Raw genomic sequence first — 18,323 nt, 5'->3', positions numbered from 1 at the left:
TTGAATATCACTGCATTTGTGTTCAATAAAATATGAACGATTTGTGTTGTTTTATTTCGGAACCCGTTACAGTGAAATGCAGAGGAAGCTTAATTCTCGGAGCAGCTTGTTAGCGCTATTGTTTATACAGACGTAATCGTCTGAAGAAATAGAAAAACACCACTGGTGTCGAGCTGCGAGTGTAACGAGGCTAATTATATCTCATTATCTAATTTAATTATGTATTTTTTATTACAACATTTAAGAAACAACAAAGTTTTATAATTCTATTTGAGATGCATTTGTGGAAACGTCAAAAAATAGAAAAAAAAATTTTGCAAAAAATATAAAAATATGGAGTATAATCGCTCGGATTATCCGATTTAGTGACCTAATTGTTTTATTTAAGTGACAAAAAGTGTAAATGTTGAATCGATGGTAAGAAAGTGTAGGTGGGGTGTCGGTAGTGCGCGCGCTGTCCTGCGGCACGCTCACAGTGTACCGTGGAGGCTCAGAGAGGGCGGTCGCGGCCCTCGGTCCCCGCGCGCGCCAAACTGCGGCCTTGAAGTAAGTACATCGTAAACTTTGTAAAGTTTCGCTCTAGCTCGCACCGGGCTTACATAATCTGTGTTTGGGTATATTTTAGACTTCGATTTTTAAATATTTGTACTCAAAATACGCATTGCGAATTTATTTTTATAAAATACAAAAATCAATCAATCAATATTTTTTTTATTTGATAAATCGTTTTCTTAAATAAAATATAGTCTAAAAAATAAACAACATTATTTTCACAGTGCTACGGAATTTTCGTAGCGTGAAAAATATCCGTAGCGGCCGCGTAGCACTTATTATTTCGTAGCTGCTTTATATTTATTATTGTGCGAATGTACGATTATAGTAGTATTGTATGGTATTTACTATCAATATTATACAACCTATTTACATATTATGTAATAAAGAATTCTATAAAACGTTTGGTATGAGATTTTATATAGGAATTTTGTATAATAATGTTGCCTGTTTAAAAAATTTTATATATTGAAATTCCTTTATTTTCTTGCAGTAATGGAAATAAAATTTATTATTGTTATTTTATAAATGGGAAAATACTACATTTCAAATGATGGTAGCTTAATTTTAATTAACCCTTCAATTGATTAAAATTATTTGCGAAGGAACTGATATTTATAAAGAATTCGAGGCTAAAAATTGTAGAGTATAGGCCTCAAATGATACAGTAAAAACATAATTTTGTTTAATGCTCTAAGAACGCAACAGTTAAATTGGATTAATAATTCGACATGTTTTTAAGGCCCGTTACCTCTATCCATAAAAGAGTGTTGTATAAATCATTTCAAATCTATAATAATATAAATCACTATAAACCAATCATAGAATTAGACACTACAATCCTTAACAATCTTCAGAGAAATGAGGCTTTTTAAAATGAGTATTATATAAGACTTTTGAAATATTATAATATCGAGGTTGCCTTCCTACGGTAACGGTAAATTAGAAATTGTTATTTTTCGGCGTGAGCATATGCCTATTTAATAGTCTTTGGGGTGTATTATAATCTAAAAAATTATGAACCAAAATTAAGAAGAAAAGTATTAAAATGAAAAGAACATTCCTGTGCATTTGTCGGTCTTTTAGTTAAACATTCAAACATTACTGCACCGATTTTCATTATGTTTGTTGTGTACAGTGTGGTAATAGAAGAACATTTTTAACCGACTTCAAAAAAAGGAGGAGGTTATCAATTCGGCCGGTATATTTTTTTTATGTATGTACACCGATTACTCCGAGGTTTCTGAACCAATTTACGTGATTATTTTTTTGTTTGATACGAAATGGTGTCGGTTTATTCGGATAGGCCCAGTAGTTTTTATTTTATGAGCATTTTTGTCTGATCTCGATGACTTAATTGAAATGTAGCAAGTAACTTTGATTCACTTCCCGGTAACCGATTGAGCTGAAATTTTGTATACGTATGTAAATTGGATAGCGATGAAACATTATCATGACATAGAGCTGATTTGATGATGGAATCGGAAGGTGGCCATAGGAACTCAGATATATATTGACTCAACTTTATCGAGTTTAGGCTCGTATGATTCCTGTTGAAAAGTAATTAGCACATCTAAATAATATCTAGTAATTAAAAATATCAAATCTTTTTTATTTTTAACTTTTCCGTTTTTGAAGTCGGTTGTTTTTAACGTAGTTACAGTATATAATTTTAGTCTTAACAACTGTACGAAGTCGGGGGCTTAATGCCATTAATATTACCTACCTATATTACTTCTATTAAATAACATCACAATTGAGACAAACAGATCCGTCGAAATTAACGAAATGCCTAATTAAGCGGTTAGTTTGCCAAGAACAGAATCAGACAATTAATTATTAACAACGCGTTAATATTAATAATTCACAGTACACGATAACGGTTGCAGGCGCTGAAGTAGGTCACAGAAATGGTATTTGTCATAATTGGATTTGTGGTGATCGAAATAATTTTAGTGCACGAAACAGTATCGTCTCTAGCGGTTTGTGTATTGTGGCGCGAACAATAATACGTTTTAATATGACAATGACACAAAATTGAAAGAAGCGCAAAATTTATAAAATATTCTGTATTTTTTAACTAGTAATTTTATATTACTTGCTTGATGTTTGTACAAACACAAACAATATTATTTTTTGAATTTTCTTAATTATTTTATTTCCTTGCAGAAATGGAAATGATTTTTATAAATCGTAAACGCTATAAAAAAGACAACAGATATAATAAATTTCTTTGTTTATATTTTATTGATTATAATAAAAGTTTATTATAAAATTATTACTAAAAAAAATTCGCAAAGACCTTTACCTATAACTGTGAAAACATAATTTTAATTGCGTTTTGTCAATGACGATATAAGCAAATTATTATTTGAGTGCACACCGTGCCGTCTGTAGCGGTTTGTGTCTCAAACAATAAATTTTAAATATGGATGTTATATGAATATTAATTTAAATATGAAAATTATCACAATCCCAAATGGTTTTTGCATTTGATAGATATTAATTCGACAGACAGGTGCTCATTGTACTTATTTATACACCGACTATTACCATTTCATTGACATACCATTGTCTGAATGGGTTGGTACAAGCATCTACACAATTAGTTTTCATTTTATGATAGTTTACTAGTAAAAAGTTTATTAAACAATTTAAATAGACATATTTTTATCTCTTTTTATAAAAATGAATCCCTATTTCCCTTGGTCACGGCATCATGCGTGAACGGCTGTACCGAATTCGATAATTCTTTTTTTTTAATAATATTCCTTGAAATACGAGAATGGTTCTTATGGAGAGAGAAAGTAAACATGTACCACGGGTGAAGCCGGGGTGGACTGCTAGTATAAAATAGTGAGACAGTTACACATTTTATTTTAAAGTTTTCTTGTCTAACTTTTGCAATGCTTATAATATATCTAAAGAAAGTTTCACATTGTTAAAAGTACACAAACATACTAGAAATAGATTCTGATATACCGTGCGAAAAGAGCTAAAAAATAACAAAACATTCACAGAATTCATTACACATTTTACTGTATCATGTTTCAAATGGAATATTAATGTAATTTTATAACGAACAGTTTATCTGTGCAGTAATAATTAATTTTCATTCTCATGTACACTAGCGTATAAAATTAAAACATTTTCTTCCGATTCACGTATTATAAAACAGTAGATAATCTACTCGTATATATCAAGTTTTAAAAAAATCCTGTAAAGTGAATTCGCTTTACATTTTATAAGTCGATGGAAATGAAGTATAAAAATTGTGAAACAGAAAAGCTTGTACGACAAAACCCTGTCACGGCTTTTACAAAGGGATATTTAGTTCGTACGCTCCACTTTCTGACTTGTTTACAGCATCACAACTAATCTGTTGATGCTATCTATTTATAGGATTTCAGTTAAACCTCTTTGTTTTGTTGTTCTTTAAAACATCGATGCTGTTTTTATATCTTTAAAAAAACAGGATTTCCACGCTAGTTAATGTTTTTTTTAAATATATATTACAAAACAGTTCTGTGTGTTCCTATGTATGCTGACATCTTTAAACTTACACAACGGTCTTGAAGCGGTTTTTTAAATAGAGCTGTTCTCAAGGAAGGTTCAAGAATTTATTTTATTAAGTTTTAGACAAAGTGGATGAAGCCACGGGTGGGAAGCCAGATTTATTGCAGGTGATAATTATGATATACTTATCAACAACTACTGATCAAGTCGAAATAGAAGTAATTTTATTAAGGGACAAACTCAACACCTAGATTCTAGAAAATAAATAAAACTATGTGGTTTGATGAATAATAACATTTATGATGCTTAAAAAAAACTAACTTCTTTAGTGTTAACACGGAAGTCCAATCTTCTTAATATATATAAATCTCGTGTCACAATGTTTGTCCTCAATGGACTCCTAAAGCACTTAACCGATTATAATAAAATTCGCACACCATGTGCAGTTTGATCCAACTTGAGAGATAGGATAGGTTTTATCCCGGAAATCCCACGGGAAAGGGAACTATGCGGGGTTTTCTCTGAAAACGCGGGCGAAGCCGCGGGCGGAAAGCTAGTATAGTATATATAAATGAAACCCGTTTCGCGTTGTTACGGCATTACGTGTGAACGGCTGAACCGATTTTGAGAATTCTTTTTTTATTATATTCCTTGAAGTATGGTTCTTATGTAAAGAAGACGTAAATATGTCCCACGGGCGAAGACGGGGCGGAGCGCTAGTAGTTTATAGATTGTAGAATGAAAAGAAACCCGGCTCTTAGCGGGATAGTTTTAAAGCGGATCATTTTATCACGTCCATATAATTCATTGCTTATATCTTCTTAAAATAAACTTATTAAGACGCTGTCTAAGGCTTCAGCTTGAAATGCTCATTTTCTTTTAGGGAATAAATAAGAAAATACGATACGCTTTTGTTTTCATTTCGTTTCATGTTTCTTATTTTTGTGAGGAACATAATCTGGCTTTTATGGAAGAAATAAATACAATAAGTAACAGAAGTAAGGTTCTAATATAAGATTTACTTTTTTCGTCGAAACAAGTATTCGCAGATATTGTGGTGAGAATATTAATTTTAGAATTATAAATTTAGAACTGATTATCAAGAATTTTCGTATTATAATATAAGTTAATGTAGGTATAATATTGCATTACTCTTATTAAAAAAAATTATGATAATTGTGCCTTATAAATCAGCATTAAAATAACTGTGTCTACAAATATTATAACTAGCGATCTGCTCCGGCTTCGCTTGTATTACATAATATACTGTAAAGGTAATTGATGAATTAATAATAAATACATTATAGTCTTACTCATAGTACTCATCACGTTCGCGTTAGTACCTAGATATTTAAAAGTGAATTTTTTAAATCAGTCCAATAGTTCTTGATTATAGCGCGATCAAACAAACTCTTCAGCTTTATATATATTAGTATAATATTATAAATGCGAAAGTAACTCTGTCTGTCTGTCTGTTACTCAATCACGCCTAAACTACTGAACCAATTTGCATGAAATGGAATATGGAGATATTTTGATACCCGAGAAAGGACATAGGCTACCTTTTATTGCGAAATATGTACCACGGGCGAAGCCGGGGCGGACCACTAGCATTAGTATAAATATAACTAGCTGAAGACCGCGCCTTCACTTGGCACCGGGGTTAAAAGAAGGCAACGTGATAATCCAGACGTCTATCTACGTCGTTAATTTCATTCAAAACTATAACTTTCAATCCTTTAATGTTAAAACTTTCATGTTTACAAAATGACTAGAATAAACGAAGATTTATATGTACATGGTTAACTGAACTGGTATAATTAAATATGGGCCAATTTCCCTCTGAAGTGATCAATATATCACAGCGCCGGGTTACATTACTTGGCCCTTTAACTTCCGCTAGCAATGTATGGGAGGGCTCTAATTAATGCTCAGAAGTAGGCCATACCACAACAACCAGGCCAAGTTTTAGCCTCGAACAAATTTTGTACAAAATTGTATCTTCTTTATAAAACTAGCTGTCCCAGCTAACGTTGTTCTGTTCTGCCTTATCTCTCACTGCGATATGAGATATTGATGTTGGCTGATTCTCAGATCTACCAATAGGCAACAAAATTTCACGAGAATTGGTCCAGCTTTCGGAGGAGTATATATATAATAACATTGTGACACAAGAATCCCTATTATATACTTAGGTAATATTATAAATGCGAAAGTAACTCTGTCTGTCTGTCTGTTACGCTTTCCCGCTTAAACCTCTCAACCGATTTTGATGAATATTGGCACTGACAATCTTTAGACCCTGAGAAAGAACATAGGCTACCTTTTATTTCGAAATATATAGGTACCACAGGCGAAGCCGGGGCGGATCGCTAGTTTTATAATTAAATATTCTTGTGTCGCAGTGTTTGTAGTTAAACTTCTCCGAAATGGCTTCTCATGAAATTTGCTAGTATAGGTAATGGTTATTATACACTATTAATAAAGGAAATTTAATACATTATGCTAAAATTACCTTTCATTATAAGGCGGCAAAGGTAATTTTCCGCACTTAGCCTGAAATGAAGTGAAAATGCGCGGAACGCGATTAAAATAGTTTCTAAATCGCATAAAAAATATTAGTATTTACTACATATTTAGTTAATTACTGTACACTTTGTAATAAAACGTAATAGAATGGTGTTTGTTAAATATGCGTTATTCGTTTATATACAGGGTGTAATCGTTAAGTTCCTCCTTGTATTGCACCTTGTACTCCTCATTGTATTGCATGCACAATGAGGACATCACTTCGAAAATCTGCTATGAATACAAAATGTATGGGAAATAAAATGTATGGGAGCGTTTAAACTTTAATGTAACATTTTTGGATATTTCTCGTTTTTTAAAAATTTATTATGGCCATTTTACTCATTAGGTTAAATACTTTCGATATCAGTTTAAAGTTTTTTGATATCTGTAATAGTTACGGAATAATCGCCTGTGCACACTTAACGATTACACCCTGTATATATGAACGGTTTCGACTTTCGTTGAACTAATATTTGAGCACTGATATACTTTATTTCACATGAAATAATATGAATAAATCAACTTGATTGTTAATATTCTGTATAACATGTGCTTTATTCAAAATATTGAGAGATAATTAACAATTGATTATAATATGATATTATATTGTTAAGTAAAATATTATGTAGTAAATAAATATTTTATTATATACTTAGTTATATTTATTTATTTCTATTGACAGTAAGTATAGTGTTTCTATGTATATGTTTGGTTACTTGTTAATCCGAATCATTTGGATCGATTTTGATGGCCTTCTAACACATTGACCGAATTCCTCGCATTGTTACGTTTGCAATTGTAATCCAACCTGCGTGTTGTTATACCTATATACGTACTATATTATATCATTTATATTAGTGGTCCGCCCCGGCTTCGCCCGTGGTACCTACATGTTTAAACTATCCTATCTCTCAAGTTGGATCGAACTGTGCACATGGTGTGCGAATTTTATTATAATCGGTTAAGTGGTTTAGGAGTCCATTGAGGACAAACATTGTGACACGAGATTTATATATATTAAGATATATATATATATATATATATATATATATATATATATATATATATATAAATACATTTATGTTCCCTTAAATATTACCAATATCAATTCATAAACTAAAATTGCGGTTTGTATCGGAGAATCAATCCAGAAACCGAATAATAAATAATTAATGAGTTATATAAATTAATGAAGTGTCTCATAAACTTGATTATAATTATATTTATTATTTATTATAATATTCTGTGTATCTATGATGGATGATACTTAAGTTTTACTTTTTAAATTACGATGTTCAATATGAACTAGAAAAATTTTATTTTATAAGTCTTCATCATACGATAATATAAAGATTAAATAGATATATCAATAAGTCATTAAAAATATAGTTATAAACGACAAACATACACTGAAATATGACTCAAGTATGATTTCCCAAAGATCCTACTAATATGCTTAACTAAAAAAGATAAGTCACTTCGATATATATACATACTCAAAAAGTGATAACTACATTATTAAATAATCTTTTCATCATATGAAAAATAATGTTAAATTTTTCGTCCATTGACTCTTATAAAATCGCGTGAAATGAAAATTCTCTGAACACTTACAGTAGATACATTTTCAATTTTCATAAATTCTCATTAAAATTCTTTATCATATTTTCACATATATATAAGTGAATTTAATTAATTTATGGACATTATAATGGGTATTTCAAATTCAAGTATTGTATTTAATTAAATTATCGAAGAATTTTTACCTACTATTAGAATTATTATAGTTATATAATATTTAGTATACAAGCAATCAATGAAACATAATTACATTTTAATAATAAGAAAACTTTAAAAAAATAACAAATATCTTTATAAAAATTTGGTGGAGCAACGAGAAGGCTAAAATTTTCTGCGGGCAAAAAATAAGAGAGCGCTTACTATTTAAATCGTATTTCTACTGCCTTAAAAAATAGTAAGTACATTATCTTTTTTGGATATTAAAAGAAAGCACAAATAGTAACACTATATGTAAATTTCCATTGTTAAGAAAGTGTATCAATAAAATAAATCCAATTGAATTACGAAGAAATAAGAAGTACACAAATAACTTTGCTCTCATCTCAGTTCTAAGTAATAAGTATTATATTTATACTAAATGAATTAATGTATTCATATTTTCCGATATAACCTTTGAAAGCATAAATACCAATTACCTTATTCAAAAGAACTTGTCATTCGGTTTAAAGAACTTTATTAATCTCATAAACAAGAACAATACAATATGATCTTTTACAAATATGAGAAATAACAATTTTGCAGTTAGTATAACACAATCAGCTATCGAAATTAGTTAAGTATGTCTTTAATTTATTTTTAAAAATATTAATTGATGAGGAGTCATTGAGGATCTTATACAAAATCAATATATAAAAATAACATTTATACTTCGATCATTGATATATTTCCCAATCAAAATAATCTTTATATACAATATACATATAGCAAAAGTGTAGTGTTTTGTCTGGCAGTTTGTTCCGTCTCATCTCCAAAACAGTTGGATTTGATATCAAAAGGTAACTTTACGGCCGGTACGTCTCAAAACATACTTAAATACCTACTGCTTAAATATTTTCTTGTTTAAGTTTTCTCAAAAGTTAAAACCCTAATCAAATCAATTCTCAATTCAGAACGCGAGATAAGGCCACTTTATTTCAAAACAATATTAAAGTGCCTCATTACATATTGTAATTTATCACGGGGTAATGTTCCCGGGCGCCAGCTTGTCTACGTCTGAATTTTAACCTTCGATACTACATATTCCATTATAAAAATAGAGAAAACTCCAAGAAGCATCCACATAATAATAAACTTGCATAAAATAATGTTACATAATAATTACTTTATTTCAACATACATGAAGTAATACGTGTCTGCAACAAAAAAATAACACTTCGACAAAATATCACGAAAGCTTTAAACGGAACAATTTGTTTTCCAACGCCAACGGTGTCGGCTTCGTAAAATAATTCCCTTTAACAATAAACCTATTTCGATGAACTGAACGAAAATAATTAAAATATTTACAAACATCTCAAGTTTTCGTAAATACCGTATTCGATTTCAGTAATTTTTATTCTTAAACGTTTCTCAGACTGGTTTCAATTCTATAAATATATAAAAGCTTTTTATTAATTTTAGTACTCTTTCCTTCAGTAGACATTTAATTTTAATTGCTTAAAATACCAAACAGTTTTCTGTACGAGCCCTTGACCTCTTTGGTGTAGCCTTTTTATTCAAAAATCTAGAATGTTATTTAAAAATAGAATCGTGAAAAGAAATCTCTTTGGTAAAGCTGTTAAGCCCTCCATAAACCGTTTCTCTGAAATGTTATACATTGAAACTGTGAGCCATCGATCAATGTTTACTTACCTCTAATTTGAATGCATTCATTAGTGCTAACCGATTGCATATATCATACAAGTTCATCATATAACAAGACCACGAACTGAGCGATTAGAGGTCAACACATTGCTCATATAATGGCAGGGGAAAGGTCCGTCTGTCTGTAATTAATGCATTGCTAGAATTTCTGCCAATTATGAGAAGATGCTATCTATATTTCTTTCACGTAAAAAAAACCGTTTGATATAAAAACAATATTTAGTTACGAAATATATACAATATTTTCGAATAGTAAACAAAATTGCGCTGCTCTGGAAAAATGGCAGTTTAAGCGTATAAAGTTTAAAATTGAGCTTTATCCGAATTTTACGAAATTCAAACCTATTTTTTCATAACTAACCAATATGCAAATATTTTAAATAAATTGCTTAACTATATATTTTAACACTGCAGGTGAGATCATGTTCTAAAGTATAATAAAATAGATACGAAAAAAAAAATGCAATTAAAAATCTCTTAATTAGAACGTTCACAACATGTTGTTTACATGCGTGAAGATTATCTAGACAATTGAACAGTCGTACAATATATAAGCTGAAAATGACAAACACAGGCGCGAATCACAGCTATGTATATGTATTGATTGTGCGCGGGGGTATAACCTTGGTTCTACGCGGCGACCTTGACTGCTTCTGCCTTAACCGCAGCATAACTGAGTTTACTTTCAAACTAATCGTGTGATTTTTGATACGAGCCGTAATAATTGTGGTTTCCAATGCATTACGCCTGATGTTTTGGTCTGTGTGCTGTATTTTTTACCGCCCGGTAGTTATGCATCGTGTGTGATGGTGAAGAAGGTTAGTGTTAGCGTATTTTTTATGAATTATGCGAGTGTTTTTCATGTTTTTATATAATTTTGCAATGCTTATATGTGTGCCTGGTGTTTTAAAATGTGTATATAATTCAATAAATAAGCAGTGGGATGTCAAAGGTCTTTGTGTCGCATTCCTTTGTTAGAATAGTTCGTGGAACGTAGTAAATAGTAACGCATGAAAACATACCTGGTATTTGGTTATAATTTTAATATATTATAAAATTGCGATAGTCTATTATTTTTTTAACTCGATTTTCCTGTTTTCTTTTAATATACTAGCTTGTTTACATACCAGCTATATTGAAAACTAGTGCCGTATATTTTTTCTTTTTTTGCATACGTTCATTTATGCAGTATTTTTTTATGTCACTTGTATTAAAACTCTTTTTTTAATCAATTACTTTGTAAATAAATTAAAGTAGAATAAATTAAATTACTAGGGCTTCTATTTTACAAGACCTCTTACGTAATTTGGCGTTATTTTTATTTTGTAGCGAATGATATTCTATTTTCATTATTGGAAGACGCTTTAGCGAGTTTCTTTGATGTTTTTTCTAGAAAATATTACCTTTGAATTTGCCGTTGTATTAATTAAACCTTAATTGCTTACAGACGACTTATTGTACATGATATTTAAACATACCGTGAAAATATCTTTAATTTGTGTCGATTTTCTTTTGTGCTTTTGTTGGCTGATATATATTTTATCGAGCGGATATCACTTCATGATTTTTCATTTATAATATAAATCGATAATGTAACTGATAAGTACGTAGCTATAGGTATCTTTTTATAATATTGTCTTAACTTAACTATTAACTGTTTTAGTAGCCAGCTAATATATAATATGTTTAGTTTTATTATTAAAAGAATATCATCTTAAATACTGGGTTTTTAGTTTATTTTAACCATTTAGCTGCCGATGTGTTCTTCGTTATTAACAATGATTATTGTCTCTTAATTCTTTGTATTTATTTTGTGGCAAAATAAGAACATAATTTTAAATTTTCATTTTAATATCTGGCTTCAGCTTTTCATCATGACTTTTGCTTTTATTTAAAACTCCGCTGTCCCAGAAAATAAATATACAGTGGTGGTCCCATAATTAAAGACACTAAGAGAATTTTATACTACCCAAGACACTTCTCTCAAAAATTTTTTTTACACTACCATTGGAACTTTTAAAATAATTTTAAAATATTCAGGTATGTGTTGTCTAATGCTAAACTAAATTTTATCTACAGAACTTGTCAGTTTGTTAGATTTTAATCGGTTCATTCTTACTACTAGCAGTTTTAACCTAGCAAAGGTCTGGCCATATAATTAAAGACATAAGACTCGCCTATAAGAAATATAAAAAAAAATTGTTTTTATGAGATTATTTTTCCAACATAAAATGTCTGACGTATTTACAAAATATTTTTACACTTTTCAATATTTGGTTGCATGTCCTTTGGCAGTAGTGACGGTTTACATCTCTTGGGCATTGAACAACTAATTTTGTACAAGTTGCATCACTAATTTGGTTCCATTCTTCGAAAATGCTTTGCAAAGTTAGTCGACGTTTGTTCACCGCTTTGCCACGACTTCTTTCTTTCTTGATTCCATAAGTTTTCGATCGGATTTAAATTCGGACTGTAGGCCGGGGGCCAATCCAAAACAGTTACAGATTGGTTCCTTAACAAGCATTTCACTACATTTGCTGTGAGCTTAGGATCATTATCGTGTTGAAAAGTCCCAACAAAAGGTAAATTTTCCTACGCATAGGGCAGCATGGATTGCTCTAAAATATACTTGTACTAGAATTTATCCATGTTGCTTTCTGTCTTTTTGACAGGTCCAACGCCAAGTCCAGAAAAAAAGGCCCCACACTTTGATATTGCCACCCTCATGTATGACTACTTATTAGTGTATCTTAGATCCATTTTCTTATTGAGATGGCGTCCTACATATTCTTTTCTAACAGAATTACTCATATTAATCTTAGTTTCATGCAAAAACAGCACATGTTTCCATTCTTGTTCAGTCCAGTGTTCGTATTTTGTAGCAAAGTCAAATCTTGCCTTCACATTTTGTTTTTTTCAAAAGTGGTACTTTCCGAGATACTCTTCAGTGCAAGTTTTCCTCATACAGTCTCCGTCTAATTGTCCTTGCAGACCCCCCTTCAAGCCTGCTGCACCATACAACTCTGATTTGTATCAGTTCCGACCCTTTAAATTGATCTTTTTTAGCCAACAACACCATTTTTGAATCTTTCAGCCAAGTAGTTTCACTTGGTTTTGCTTTTCTGGGTACGTTGTCGGTCGTGAGGAACATCTTGACATGTTCTATAGCATTGATAACCATATTCTTGGAACAGTTTAATTATAATGGAAGTTAAAAATAATTTTTCTTGTGGACGAGTCGCAACTATTGTTTTTAAACATAATAATTGATATAAAAACTATTAAACGTATGGATTTTAATTTTAAAAGTTAAAAATACTGAAAATAATTATGCAGTGTCAACGATTTATGAAATTACGCGGCAAAACGAAGAAAAGCACAATGCTGTTTCTTTTTATTTATAAAAAATTATAACGCATTTCTTGTTGTCTTTAATTAAGTGGCCAGCTACACGTACGTACACAAAGTTTGTGTTACATTCCCACAGAGAGCAAGTGTCGAAACTAACAAGGAATATAACTATTTTATGTCCCTCATTTTAAATAACACATTGTCTTGTATGGTTTAATAAAAATAATACTAGATTAAGTAACTTTTTCAGATAATTGTAGTTCCTAATGTAAATCTTTTATGGTCAATTAGGGGGTGTCTTTAATTATGTGACCACCACTGTATGTTTGCTTTTGCTGGATTTGCATGTGATGTGTATTTGTAGAAGCCCTGTGGCGCAGCAACCTAAATCACGAAACGATTCAGGGGGTTAAGATGTTTTATAGCAGCATTACTTCCAGTGTGTGAAAGTGATGGCACTAGACGACATATATAGCGCTGTCTTTTTTACACACGGAAAATAATACTGCTAAAATATCAAGTATAGTACGGGCACAGTATTACAATAGGAAAATGGAAATATTGAAATACTGTGGTACGGGTTAGGAAGGCTCGAAAAACGAAAGTGTGACTCTACATATTCTGAACCGCAGAGAGTCTCTTCTGAACCGCTATTTCTGAATTCCTGAAGAGTGTGCCTGGTACCTGAAATATTTCGCATTGTGACATAGCTGCGAGCTGCGATGTATGAACGGATTCTATGAAATGGTAGAGCGTCAAGTTGCCAAATAATACGAGTTTTAAATAAAATTCAGTATATCAATATTATATTTATTAATATAAATTACCGGTAATTTATTGTTTTTCGTAATTCTATAATTACTTTCTCTTTGGGTCGGAAAAATGCCGAATGATCTTCTGTGTCCTCTTATGAGGTATGGGGGATTATGTATCTGTTTTTATTGATCGATTATCCTTAAGAACAAATAGGTGATTAGATTTTAGAGTCGAAGAGCAAAATTATAGTTGTATACGTTTACAAAATGAATGCAATAGTTGAGAATCCTGATTTGCTGGTTATAGCGTTTAGTTATGAATATCAACCTTGTTCCCTTGTTCCAATGTTACACAGAGTACGTAAGGTTAGGTACCTATTCAAAATGGCAGCAACATTTACTATGCATAGCGGCTGTGTACCTCAAGGGCAAACTTGAGTATGTAATTTAGTACGTGGCGAACTTTTATACTTTCACACGTGAGAAACGACGATGCAATTAAAAATGTGGTTAGGTGCGAAATACGTTGTAATACTCTTGGCTAACGTTATGAGCAAAATACATTATGAATTAACTATAATTTGTGATTTTGATTAAAAATATCACCTTAATTAGTTCTCTCATAATGTGAGGTTGAGGTAAACAGTATCACCATACTGTGAACATAACCAATGTTACTTGTGCAAACGGGTTTATCAGAAATGGTATGTTATATATTTGTTTATTAATACTTAACTAGCGGTCCGCCCCGGCTTCGCCCGTGGTACATATTTCACAATAAAAGGTAGCCTATGTTCTTTCTCAGGGTCTAAAGATTGTCTGTGCCAAATTTCATCAGAATCGGTTGCAGATAGACGGACAGAGTTACTTTCGCATTTATAATATTAGTAGGGATTATGTAGTATTTATATTTATTTTCCACTTTTTAGTTGTACTTAATCTAAGAACCTAACCTTTAGTTGTACCTAACAAATTTGCATAAAGACTCAAACTCAAATTCAAACATATATTTATTCAATTAGATTTCTTCTAGAAGCACTTTTGAAACGTCATTACCTACATATTTTTAACATTTACCACAAATTAAACTTCATATAAAACAAAATCAAAAGTTATTAATCAAAATATTACATGAAAATGCAGCACAGATTAATTACAGTTAACGAAACCTATGAACACGACGTGTAACTACAATGTTCGAAAAATCTATTTTCCCGTGCATTTATCCGAACCGCTTTCCGTACATGGATCTAGGTCAGGAGCGAGGTAATAGCATTACTTTATATTTTTTAACCTTTACAAGCCTAAGCGTTCATTTCGCTTGCCTAAATCAACGTGAATGGAATGTTTTTACTGTTAAATTGTTTGTGTTTATTCCTTTTGAATTTATATGAAGGTTATTTTGAAGAACATTTAAGTGAAGTTATAAGCTAAATTATAAATCTGCGAGTCTGTTTGTTTATTATATATCGCTAAATTGAAGGACTGGATTGGATGGATTAGAGGTAGATCGGTTATTCCTTTTTGTCAATAATTTTATTTTATTTTATAATAATTATTACAAGAATTTACCTATGAAGTAAATAAAGAAAAGGTATTAACCACCACATAGGTAAATTTAGTACACATAGTTTAAAATAAAATGTAAGGATAGGTAACAAATAAAACAAAAAAATAACAAACTTAAAATATCGACACCCAAAAATGGCTATAACGAATACGTAAATAAAATTCACACAGGTAAATCATGAACAAGTTAAGCAAATATGAGTAATTGGAGCTTTAATATCACTTATTTGTGCAAAGCTGAGTCAATTTATTAGTCATGTACTATTATGTATTCAAATATATGTAAATAATTAACGAAGCGTGCTCTTGAGATGACATCAGTACTTCTGAATAATATCTAATATTTGTTCATCAGTAACGCGATTTAAAAGTTCAAACATGCAGTTGAACTAGGCGAGACCCGCGGGTTTATCTTTGTGAGTTTTTTGATAATGTGACCAAGGTCATTAAATTTATTTAAAGCATCTTGTGATATCTAATATCAAACGAATTTACATATGGAGGAACCAATTTTTTTAAACAATTAAAAAAAATGAGGTTCTAATTTCAACTTTTTATGGGGTTTATGTATCAGAACTTTTGAATGGGTGAACCGACATCGACGATTTATTTTATTTAAAATAGTCCAGTTCTATGTAAAGACGGTTTAGTTTTTGTTTTTAATATATTTTTTTATTATTTAATTAAAACCTTTAATTACTCAATTGTACTTACTTAATTACACAAGACATACCCTTTTTTAAACTCTAAAACCAATACATTGAACGTTACAAGGCCGAGGTCGGGAGAATAGACATGAAATCGAATCATTGTTCACCAGAATCGCCATTTGTAGATTTAGCGTGAATTTGATAGTTTGTATTCACACCGAATTCAGCTGAACACTATTTGATAGTCCTCACACTACTACTAGCCTAATATGTTAACACAATATGTAAAATTATTCATAAAATATGTATCTATATTAAAAAGGAGCGTGTGTGCCGAGCACAAGTGTCAGAAATGAAACTTCTTTGGCAAGATTCAAAGATACCAATATCGTCGCCTTACTCCATGACGTGACGGTATTGTAATAACGCGACCTTGAAATTTTACTCTCAATGTTAAAGAAGCTTCACTTAAAAAAAAAAAAAAATTGCTATTTGCCTGGTCAATTATTAAAATAGATTATGAATATTTAGTTAGGTTTATTACTGATTTATCTACTTACTTTTTTTTAATAATAAGTACTTAATGAACAATTCTTAATGAGATAATAATTTTAAAATTTTATAAAATATTAACCGTTGAACAAGCTCAACAAAGAAGTAAAACACAACAACACAATAGAAACTTCCATTAAAATGTTGACCTATTTATTATAAAACACATATTTTTCCCTCGAATAATAATTGCTAAAAACTTTTGTATTTTGCTGGTTTAGAAAAAATGTGAGCAAAAAGGTAGTTGAACATTTTAACAATGTTACCAGTAAATTCTTTATAATTTTTTTATTTTTTTTATTTTTTTTCTTTAATACTCATATTTTAAATACGATGAATCTAACAGTACATAATATATTATCATCACTGTCATAAAATACTATAAAACAAAGTCGCTTTCTCCGTCCCTATACATACATACATACATCCCTTTGTATACATCTTTAAAAATACGCAACGGATTTTGATTTGTTTTTTTTATTAGATAGAGCGATTCTCGAGAAGGGAGGATTAACGATATCATTTATTAGGTTTTAGACAAAGCGGGCGAACCCGCGGGTGGAAAGCTAGTTTAGTTATGGGAAGAAATAATGTTCATGTTCACTATTAATCTAGTTTTATATCAATTGCCGCGACATATTATATAGCGAATTAACTTGTAAAAGTAGGCCAAGTTAATCATTTTATGTGCTTTGATCAGCTAACACGTTTAGCAAATTGCTCTGAGTGGGCTCGTTTAATCCAATTAGTGTTTATTTGAACTTTCGGTTCTAGCTTGTTTATGATTTCCTTTAGAAATAATAAAATACAATATGTTTTAGAAGAACAGCGTCCAAGAATGCGTCTTGTGCATTATTTACAAAAAAATCTTTTAATTTTTTTCCTTATTTATGTTTTATGGTTATATCGTCGGCTTTTTTTTTATTGTTTTGTATTTATTAATGTTTATGTACAACAATATAATTCAAGTATTTTTATGTTAAAATGTGTGGTACAATTTATAAGTAAATCACTACATAGTATAAAACAAAGTCGCTTTCTCTGTCCCTATGTCCCTATGTTTGCTTAAATCTTTAAAACTAAGCAACGGATTTTGATGCGGTTTTTTTAATAGATAGAGTGATTCAAGAGGAAGGTTTAGTATATAATTTATTATATTTTAGACAAAGCGGGCGAAGCCGCGGGTGGAAAGCTAGTAAATAATAAAAAAAATGTGTTTATATATAGTTAAAGTGTCATTAAACGGGATTGTTTTCCGTTTCTTTTATTGAAAAATGAATAAATAATAATTGAATATCGTACTTTAATTGGACAATTATGGTTTAAGTGGCTGAAGTGACTGCAAAAGGTGGATTACATTAAT

General features: G+C 30.6%; 1 protein-coding gene across 3 annotated transcripts in view; it reads left to right on the top strand.

Annotated features, from left to right (window-relative positions):
• Positions 1–487: 487 nt before the first annotated feature.
• LOC123705272 (G-protein coupled receptor 52) overlaps positions 488–18,323 on the top strand; it is a 34,835-nt gene continuing 16,999 nt past the window's right edge. For 2 of the 3 annotated variants that reach the window (XM_045653989.1, XM_045653987.1), the window contains exon 1: positions 10,748–10,901. The gene's annotated coding sequence lies outside the window, so the exon portion shown is untranslated. Of the gene's footprint in view, positions 547–10,747; positions 10,902–18,323 lie in introns of those variants that run through there. The other variant, XM_045653988.1, reaches the window with a different exon arrangement.

Source organism: Colias croceus, chromosome Z (assembly GCF_905220415.1).
Source record: "Colias croceus chromosome Z, ilColCroc2.1".
Taxonomy (NCBI): Eukaryota; Metazoa; Arthropoda; class Insecta; order Lepidoptera; family Pieridae; genus Colias; species Colias croceus.
The sequence above is the reverse complement of the archived record's forward strand: the minus strand, read 5'-3'. Positions and strand labels throughout refer to the sequence as shown.